The sequence below is a fragment of the Theropithecus gelada genome, chromosome 1, assembly GCF_003255815.1.
Source record: "Theropithecus gelada isolate Dixy chromosome 1, Tgel_1.0, whole genome shotgun sequence".
Taxonomy (NCBI): Eukaryota; Metazoa; Chordata; class Mammalia; order Primates; family Cercopithecidae; genus Theropithecus; species Theropithecus gelada.
Genome location: NC_037668.1, coordinates 1,886,633 through 1,897,455, shown reverse-complemented (window position 1 = coordinate 1,897,455; position 10,823 = coordinate 1,886,633). Strand labels below are relative to the sequence as shown.

General features: G+C 38.1%; 1 protein-coding gene across 1 annotated transcript in view; it reads right to left on the bottom strand.

Moving 5' to 3' along the window:
• Positions 1 to 9,590: 9,590 nt before the first annotated feature.
• GNAI3 (G protein subunit alpha i3) overlaps positions 9,591 to 10,823 on the bottom strand; it is a 46,921-nt gene continuing 45,688 nt past the window's right edge. Inside the window, exon 9 of the mRNA XM_025387201.1 lies at positions 9,591 to 10,784. The gene's annotated coding sequence lies outside the window, so the exon portion shown is untranslated. The remainder of the gene's footprint in view (positions 10,785 to 10,823) is intronic.

The window sequence follows — 10,823 nt, the reverse complement described above, 5'->3', positions numbered from 1 at the left end:
CCAGCTACTCAGGAGGCTGAGGCAAGAGAATTGCTTGAACCCAGGAGGTAGAGGTTGCAGTGAGCCAAGGTCACGCCACTGCACTCCAACCTGGGCAACAGAGCTAGAATCTGTCTCAAAAAAAAGAAAAAAGAAAACTGCTTGTGTTTAGGGTCACAGAAATAAATCCTATATAAAAGCTGCCATATATTAAATTCAACACCTGGTTTTTAGAATAAACTACTGCAACAAACTATTCCAAGCAAAATAGCAAGGCTTCCTATAGTCTGTAAAAAACTAGTATTAACCAAACCTAAATAAACCTGCCATTCCCTTTTTACTAACAGACCTCTATGTGCCTTAGCTCAGAGATCTGGATCACTGGATAGAAGATGCGAGTTTGTTAGTTTCTAAGGCACACATCCCAAAACGATCATCTTTATTAAGCAAAGATTATCCCTCTGCCCCTATCAAACAGACCTTTATCTCTACAAATGTTTCTTAGCTACAGAAGATACTTTCTGAATAAACTTAGAGGACATCAAATACTCTTATTTAGAGTGTTAATTATTGTGCTGCTGCCGCTTCTCTGTCATAGAATTTGGAACAAGGGAACAATTCTAAACTTTCATTTCAACTGCTACATGTTTCAGAAGAACCAAGACAGGTGAGCTTGTTTTAGGCACTGAAAATCTTTGCAGCTGGGTCCATGTGATGGTGGATGAAAACAACATCTCCCCAAACACGCCAACAAGTTTTCCTTTGAACTCCTTTGAGGGGAAATGCAGTTTGCATTTATCTTGACAGAAGGTGATGAAGTTAGGTATATAGATTTAGCATTTACAACTACCAGTGAGGAAAGCTCTTGGCATCCAAAATTTAGTACATAGAAGAAAATGTCAATTAAAATGGAAATTGCTCCTTGCCAGAAACACCCACTCACACTTAGGCTGCTACTAGCAATATTAATACTAGAGAGCCATATAAGCTTGAAATACACAAGAACAAATTTGTAGCTAAATTAGTTCATTTAATAGTTAAATTCATTTAATAGTCTTTCTGATTTCCTAAAAAGAAAGCAGCTTGGGAGAATTATCCGAGAAACTACTCTGGCTACTGCTGATGAAAAAACAAGCCAAAGAACAAACCTGGCCAGGCACAGTAGCTCACACCTGTAACCCTAGCACTTTGGGAGGCCAAGGCAGATGGATCACCTGAGGTCAGGGGTTCGAGACCAGCCTGGCCAACAGGGCAAAACCCCATCTCTACTAAAAATACAAAAATTAGCCAGGCGTTGTGGGGCATGCCTGTAATCCCAGCTATTCAGGAGGCTGAGGCAGGAGAATCACCTGAACCCAGGAGGCAGAGGTTGCAGTGAGCCAAGATCATGCCACTGCACTTCCAGCCTGGGCGACAGAGTGAGATTCCATCTCAAAAAAATCAAAACAAAACAAAAAACCTGGGAAAGACTTCTCATACTCAAGAGCTGTTCAGGAACTACTCTGAATATCATGCTGCAACCATTACTAACCTGTTCACTTTAACTCAACATACAGGAGTTCTGAATCTGTTTTGTATCATGCATCCTTCCAGCAGTCTGATGAAACCATGTACCTCTTTTCATCATATTTTTAAACACATAAAATTAAATTCAGAGAATTACAAAGAAAACTAGCATATCAAATAGTCTCTTTGTAGACTCATGGAGCTCTGAAGCCCCAGGTTAAGAACCCTCACTATACAGCTATGCTCTTGTCTATTCAGGCCCCAAACATAATTTATCCCATTTATTCCATCTCCATATAGGACAGCCCTACTTTCCCTCACATAGTACTAGATTGTTGCTTATTTTATTAACTTTTCCTTGGTCTTTCAATCTAGGTACAAATTGGGTATCGACCCAACTATAAGTCTAACTCAGGATCCTTGGTTATTAATGTTCACACAGAACCTGCCTTATAGTACTAGTACAGAAGCAGAGCCAGTGGGACAGGTCTTCCGTCAGAAGACAAGTCTCTAGCAGACTAAAACAGGGTTGTATTTAGTCCCCTTCTTTTGGGATAGCTGGTGGATATCCCAACTTTTAACTGGTTTATAAACAAACTCACACAAGCCACCTTGTACAAACTTTATGTAAAGCGTTCATCTTGGAGGATAGAGGATAAGACAGTAGCACTTAAAGCAACATTATATAGCTGTTTTTTACTGAGGTTGGGATCTGCCTATATTCATCTTATGATGTTTTCAAGCTAAAACTCTTCTGGCAAGTCTACATGAAATGCAACAGGGGCCCTTGAGCACCCATTCACCTATTACCTTAGAACAAAGTCAAAATAATTTTCTCAAACTCTTGGTCCAGACTGGGCTCTCCCGTGATTAAAGGTAAGAGGACTTCACTTTGATGCTCTTGATAGGCTTCCAGAAGAGGCATTCACCCTTACCCTAGCTTAACTGTTTGTCAGGCCAACGATTATTCCCAAACCTTACATGTTAGAGCTAGAGAAAAAGTGCATTTGTACTTTTCCTTCATAAATAGCTTATTTTTATCTCATGGACATTTTGACTGTATTCATGAAAAGTTCTTATATAAAACAGCTGTAAGATTAAAATAAAAAGTAAGTCATATATTCTGCTGTCATTATCTTTCTCCTTTTGCCTCATTTTAAATTTACACTATACTGTTGAATTTTTATTTACTTTAAGCCATCAAGTTTTTTTTTGGTAAACAGATCAGAAACAAATATTTAACCCTATTTTCTGGCACTGCAACCTTAATTCTTAAGACTGCTAAAGTTAGAACGAACTTCAAAATATTCCAGCCCCATCACTAGCAATTTATAGATAGAAAACTGAAGCCCAGGGAGGAAGAGTATCTTCATCAAGATCACAGTGCTAGGCAGTAGCAGAACTAGAACTCCAAAACAGGTCTTCTGAATCCAAAGCCTGTGGTGACGTCCAGCTACCAACAGCCCACCATACACTATAAAATCAAAGCCAATTTCTCGTTCTTCTAGGCTCCTCCCATTCCCAACCAAATTCTTGGTTATTTTTTCATTATGCCATCTCTAAATCATGGACATTTAACAAAACCATCTCCAAGCTAAGACAAATAGATCTCAAAATAGAATATGAAAATGGCATAAAATCACAAAAACATAACTAAGTTTGCTTGTTTGTTGAAGGCAAAATTTCCTCTTCATATTCTTAGAGGGAGAGACTATAATGTACTTCCCTAGTATAGCACGATTAAAGAGACATTACTTACAATAAATCCAATGTAAATTACATTTCACATAAATCTGAAAGTTTTCCTTTTTTAGACAAAAATACAATATGATTGATACAAAAGGACAAATACTATGATTCTACTTATATGAGGTATCTAAAATAGTCAAATTCATAGAGACAAAGGAAAATGCTGGTTACCAGGGGCTGAAAGAAGACGGGGCATGAGGAGTTATTGTTTAACACGTATAGAGCTTCAGTTCAGGAAGATGAAAAAAGTTCTGTAAGTGGATGATCGTGATGGCTGTGCAACAGTGTGAATGTACTTAATGCCACTGAACTGTATACTTAAGATGGCAAATTTTATGTTATATATGCTTTATCACAATTTTAAAAATAGAAAAAATACACTATAATTAGAAATTTGTATTTCTGTGGATAAAAGGAAGAATGGATAAAAGTGGCATAAAAGTTGTCTTAAAAGCAACATAAAAGACATGTTCACTTGAAACAGCTCCTACTCTGATAATAAAATCCACTCACATGTACCCCCAAATAGTCCAAATCAGAGTATTCCTTCCCATCCCCACAGTGAGACATAACAACATTCAAAACCCACTCTATACTTGGAGATGTGCCGTAGACCAAAGTGTGCCGGCCATGCTGGGTGGAGAAGGTGGTGAAGGGTGAAGAGCTCTTACCTCCCACTGCCCTCTCTACCCGGCACAGCCCCCGGAGCACAGATTCCAGCAGGATTTCGGTGTTGGGCCAGGGACTGCAAGTGTGACAGAGCCTCTGGTGGTCCTGCTAGGTAAAAGCATGAAGACATTTCTGTGAGGTCAGAAGACACTGGAGACTGCAGAAGGGAACTTTTCTTTTTGCCATGAAAAATCACTAGTATAAGCAGAAAATAGCTGGATTTAAATTTAAAACAAAGCAAAGACCTTTTCACCCTGCTTCACAAATTTTAGAGCAATTTGTAGTTTAACTTCATTTCAGGTCTTCAAAATGAATATAGGCAAAGTAATGCTGTAAAAGACCACTAGCTACGTTGAATACCTTTGTTGGTGCTGCCTTACGATTTTTTTTTTCCCTGTAGAGTATAATCCTGAGTATCATAACATTTACAAAGCACTTTCAAATATGTTATTTCTATTTGATGAGAGCCACAGAATACCACAGCAGGAAGGAATAATTTAGTCCATCTTTAGATAACAGATGAGCGATGTAAGACTGAAAGAATACACAAGATTCCATAGCTAGTTGGAAGCAGAGAAAAGACCAGAACCCAGCATTCCAAACAACTCGCCAACCTCTTAAGATTCTAAGAGGTCTCAGGACCTTTATCCTACATGAGCAAGAATAAACAGAACAGGTAATTTCTTGTGTTTTGTTATGTCTACTGGAAATCTCTCTTACATATAAATAAGCTTCTTAGTAAAAATGTCTGGATAACCCAAGGAGAATTTTGGGGGTAGAGAGAGGTAAAAGATAAGAGGAGACAGATAAACCAGGTTGTTCATAAGTTAATATTCCTGCTGTCAAAGATTTTACAGCTTAGTGAATGCTAGTACACTGAGATACGTCTATCCCAGTAGTGTATTAATACTTATTAAATATTTGATTATTTCTGGTACCTTGTGATTCTCACTGAATTTCAGAAAAACACTAGCACTGGGCATACAAAGGCTTTTACATGTGACTCAATCATTCCCTTTATGTACCCCCTTACCCATTTCAAAATGACTTTCATTCTAGTTTAGAGCTAGTTAGCTTTGCTTTCTCTACCAAGTGTAAATAAATATTTATGTTATTACATATACCGTTATCTGTCACAGGGTTTTATCTTTAATTTGGTGTATCTTTCAATTTTCACTTCATAAATGCAGTAAAATAAATGAAATAAATGTTTGGACATCCTAGGTTTCCTGTTGTCTTAATTTTGTATAAAACTAAATACTCTGTATCCAAAGTGTAGGAATGTTATGTGACCCAACAGTCTTCAGTAATTTTCTTGGTAGAAGGCACTTTAAGTCATGTACAAATGGTACTTCTTCTCGGGAAAAAATAGGTCATTCACTAGTGATTTTGAGGTTATTTGTGCACTGAAGTTGCTTTTCAATGTTTGTGTTGACTTTAAAAAAAAAAAACGGAGTCTCACTCCGTCGCCCAGGCTGGAGTGCAGTGGTGCCATCTCCGCTCACTGCAACCTCCGCCTCCCAGGTTCAAGCGATTCTCCTGCCTCAGCCTCCAGAGTAGCTGGGATTACAGGCGTCCACCACCATGCCTGGCTAATTTTTGTATTTTTAGTAAAGACGGGGTTTCACCATGTTGGCCAGGCTGGTCTCAAACTCCTGACCTCAAGTGATCTGCTCACCTCAGCCTCCCAAAGTGCTGGGATTACAGACATGAGCCACTGTGCCCAGCCTGTGTTGATCTTTTTTTTTTTTTTTTTTTTTTGAGACGGAGTCTCGCTCTGTCGCCCAGGCTGGAGTGCCATGGCCAGATCTCAGCTCACTGCAAGCTCCGCCTCTCGGGTTTACGCCATTCTCCTGCCTCAGCCTCCCGAGTAGCTGGGACTACAGGCGCGCGCCACCTCGCCCGGCTAGTTTTTTTTTTTTGGTATTTTTTAGTAGAGACGGGGTTTCACCGTGTTAGCCAGGATGGTCTCGATCTCCTGACCTCGTGATCCGCCCGTCTCGGCCTCCCAAAGTGCTGGGATTACAGGCTTGAGCCACCGCGCCCAGCTGCCTGTGTTGATCTTTAATATAGATTGAGCATTTCAAACCTGAAAATCCAAAATCTAAAATGCTCCAAAATCGGAAGCTTTTTGAGTGACAACATAATGCTCAAAGGAAGCACGCACTGGGGCAGTTTGGATTTCAGATTTTTGGATTTGGAATCCTGAACCAGTAAGTATATAATGCAAATATTTCAAAACATGACAAAAATTGAACTCTCAAACACTTCTGGTTCCAAGAGATTTGGATAAGGGCTACTCAACCTGTATTAGGTCCTACTCAGTTGTCCCCAAATGTTGGCCCAGATTGACTACATCAAAATCACATGAGGAATGTATTAAAAACATGTATATTCCCATGACCTGGCTCAGACATTTTAATTTACTAGGGTTTAGCCAAAGAATCCGCTAAATCAAATTAACCACGTATCCCAGGTAACTACTGCTGTTTAACATTCGTTATTACCTCTTATTCCTGAGAAGATCTGAGTCAGCGCAGGTCTAGGCCTGATATGGTATCAGAAAAACAAAACTGCCCTGAGTGGGTGGAGTGGTTCACACCTGTAATCTCAGCACTTTGGGAGGACAAGGCAGGCAAATTACTTGAGGTCAGGAGTTCGAGACCAGCCTGGCTAACATGGTGAAACCCTGTCTCTCCTAAAAATACAAAAGTTAGGTGTGGTGGCACACGCCTGTAATCACAGCTACTTGGGAGGCTGAGGCACAAGAATCACTTGAACCCACGAGGCAAAGGTTGCAGTGAGCAGAGATGGTGCCACTACACTCCAGCCTGGGCAACAGAGTGAGACTGTCTCAAAAAAAAAAAAAAAAAAAAGAAAAACAAGAGAAAAAACTGCCCTATCCTGATATGTTCTGAAGTATGTCATTCTCAGCAGAACTAACTCATAAATGTTGAGAAAACTGAGGGGAAAGGAGGGAGAGAAGGGATCTTAAAAACTAAAACATAAAGGAATAAAGACCTTGATCATCATTAAAGTTAGTTCTCTAGTGCCTGAAAAAGCCTTTCTTTTACTCCCTGACAGTTGTCAGCAAAATCAGCTTTGAACTTGAGGTCTCTAGGCAGCCTGCCTTTTTCTCTTGTGCTTGTTGGGAGCAATACAACAAAATATGATGACCATAAAGCTATGTAAAGAGCTGAGGGTGATCCAGGTCAGATCTCTGATTTGCACTACGAAGCCTAAAGTAGAACACAATAATTACCTGGCACTGGCAAACTAAGATCATTGTTCTTAAAATCAGTATTACACATGAAAAGGAAAGATCCCACAAGTACTACCACTCAAGGAAAACAGTGACGTTTTAGGTTTATACAAATGAGTAGAGGGCTGCTGATTTTTTTTTTTTTTTTGAACACATAAAAAGGGAAAATAATCAATGGTAGGTTTTTAATAGGAACAAGAGGCTGACTTTACCTTATATATGACTGCAATACAGCAAGGAGTTCTGCAACAGGAAACTCCAGAACTATGTCACACATGCTAAGCAAATGAAAAAATTATATTAAGTAACTAATCAGGCCAGGGAAGCAATGTCCAAAGAATGTCACAGCTATAAATGAGAGAATAATGACCAGAATATAATATAGAGTGACTGAATGAATTACAAAAACCAGCTGTTATTTTAAAATAGTCTAATGTGTATATACAACAAATAGAATATATATGAAAATTTTAAAAACAAGGCAAGAAATTTTTTTTTTAAATTTTGGTCCCATCTAGTCTTACACTGTAAAAATGTAGTACCTTGTGAAATATAACGATCCATCAGTAAAAATTTAAAAAATGATTCACTGTGAACTAGAGATTTAGAATTCAAACTGTCCAAGATGAAAATGTCATCTCAAGATCCACTTAAGAATAATTGTTGAAGTTTTTGGAATTTTCATCCTAGGAGGTAAAATCTGTTGCAAAGCTGAATTTATAAGGTTGGGGGGACTGTCCATTAAGAATATTTCTTCTTTACACAGAGACTAATGGCTTCTTAAATGGTCCAAAGCATAGGCACCTGAATTCTGAAACATTATCCATCACAAATCTCCAGCATTCTCCAGAGGAAACACACAAGGCAACTTTTAGCTTCTTTGACTACAAATGCCGAAGTTTTTTTTCAAGCTAGTAGATTTAATGTTTCATCTCACATTTTAGCCCTGCTACAAGAAAATATCTTTTGTTTCAATACAAACCAGTGATTTTCAAGCCTGACTGGTAATCAAAATCACCTTTTAAAAATTATAAATTGCCGGCCGGGTGCGCTGGCTCACACCTGTAATCCAGCACTTTGGGAGGTCGAGGCGGGTGGATCACGAGGTCAGGAGATCAAGAGCATCCTGGCTAACACGGTGAAACACCGTTTCTACTAAAACATACAAAAAAATTAGCTGGGCGTGGTGGCAGGCACCTGTAGTCCCAGCAGGAGAATGGCATGAACCTGGGAGGCGGCGCTTGCAGTAAGCCAAGATAGCGCCACTGCACTCCAGCCTGGGCAACAGAGCGAGACTCCGTCTCAAAAAAAAAAAAAAATCGATTGCCAGCCCACCAGCCAAAAGTTAATCTCTTAGATGGGTCCAAGTGATTTTTACTTAAGTCATATTAAAGACCACTGACTTAAATTGTCTCCCTGTGTCCTCAAGGAATGTGCATTTAGATAAGTTATTTGGGATGGTGAAATAAGAGTGATCTTCATGTAAACAAACAGAGAGCAAATGTAAATGGTACAAAGGCAGAAAATGGGGACCTGCTATTTTTCTTTAACAGAAGGGCTAAAAATTTAACATATCAGATAGATATTCAAATGAAAATACAAATTCAAAATAAAATGAACTTTTTTGGATTATTGGTTATTTTAGATTATCAATAACACCATTCCATTAGTCCACAATATAGAAAGACTAAAGTTGAAAATAATATTCCACCAGTTCTCGTTTCCAGATGATCCTATATTACAGAATACAATAAGGAAAAGATATATTCAAAATGAATAAGAACTACCAACCCTGTTTACATTGTGGGCATTGAATCAATCACCAACTGAAGCTGATAATTTTCTTTCAGATCAAGTTTTCCCAAATCTAAAGAAAATTTCATTATATAATACAGTTATACCATCTGTAAGCTATGATTTTCCAAAAAGAATCAGAAAAAAAGTTAAAAACAACCAACAAAGGCACTGAACTGCTATGACTTGCTTTTTTGTTGACACCAACCTTTTTCTGTAAACTAGTGAAAGGTCACATCAAAAGATGAAATAGAATCCAATCCGAAAAGATTGGACCCCAAAAGGCACTGCTCAAACTTTTGATTTGAAATGCTCAAAATGCATTCTCTTCATTTGTCTCCCCCCAATAGAGCATTCAATATTTAATGACATTTGCTGTACATTATACAAAAGGGTCTGTAGGTTGAAGTGAATATAACTCTCCACACAAGCAAAATGTAAATCTGCAAAATGAATGATGATCACATTCACTTGTATGCAGATATAACATAAAACCTAAGGTTCAACAATACTATTACACCAAAGGACTAGACCTTCAGGAAACCCTTCTACCTAAACCCATTCTCAGACAAAGGCTAAAACACATTCTGCAAAGGCAAAAGGAAACAGAAGACAGTATTTCCATTAAAGACTAGTTACAAACAGGAGCAAACCTGGGCTCTTTACTCACCATTTTAATACTGCTGCCAACTATAACAATTAAAAATGTACACATGACAAAGTGGAAAAAAGTCCCAAAATGCAACAGTTTCAGCAAAAGAACATACTGACTAAGGATTACTACAGTTAACATTGCTACAGTAAAAACGATGGCAAACAGGGATTTGGCACCACATTTACAAAGTAAAAGCATGCACTGTTAATACACTTTAGATGTCTCTCAACAGAAAAGGCCATGAAGATGGAAAACAAGAGGCACCTTGTACAAAACTCCCTATAACTGAGACAAACAAGCAAGAATCAAAGTGGTCAATTTAGTAAATATGTAGCAGCAAAGTCACTGGTTCTGTTTGGAATTTAGCAATTTGCATTTCTGATTGGCAGCTATCCCGGGCATGTCTGTATCCAAGAAGCTGACTTTATCATACTACATCACAGCAGTAATTTGGTAATCTGCATAAACAAAGTTAACCTTCAACCATAAGCTTAAAGAAAAGAGAGAACTAGAATCTTATTGCAGAACTTTCCAATGTAATTACCATATGGAAACCATAATGGTACTTTGAGCAGGATAATAACATAAATTTCATCAAAAAAGTTGTATGCATAGCCCCAGTAACTGGAAAGAATTATAAGTAATTATGGAAGTATTATATTCTGACCACACCAAGAGTTACAAACAAAGAGTTCCTACTAAAGAGGAATATTTTCAAGATGATCTGGTCACATCATGTGCATAGTTAACATTGTGTTTTAATAAAGATTCTTTTGCAAATAAAGAAATAAAATTTAGTAAAGTTATTCTTCTCTTGATGAAAAAACCCTAAAAATGAACCACTGGTGGTTTGTTAAGAAGGGGGAAAAAAAGAGTAAGCTACATATTGAAGTTCTAGAATGCAGCACCTCAACTTCACATCTTCCATAAGCATTTAAGATTAAGAAATCCAAGTGATGTCTTGATGATCAAATCACACTTTACGGTTCTTCCAATTCCAATGTCTGACTTTAGCATCTCATGTCAATTAAAAGTTCCCTAATATAGAAGATTGTGCTAAAGAGTGCTAAGATTCTGCATGCTGCTGCCATTCCCTGGTCCCGTTCATGCTTGTAGCTGCCCCGTAAGACAGCAAAAGGTGTCTGGTCTCAACACTCCACACTGTAGTAACTAGAAGAGAAGAAGATTCTTAATTAGAAAAACTTTACA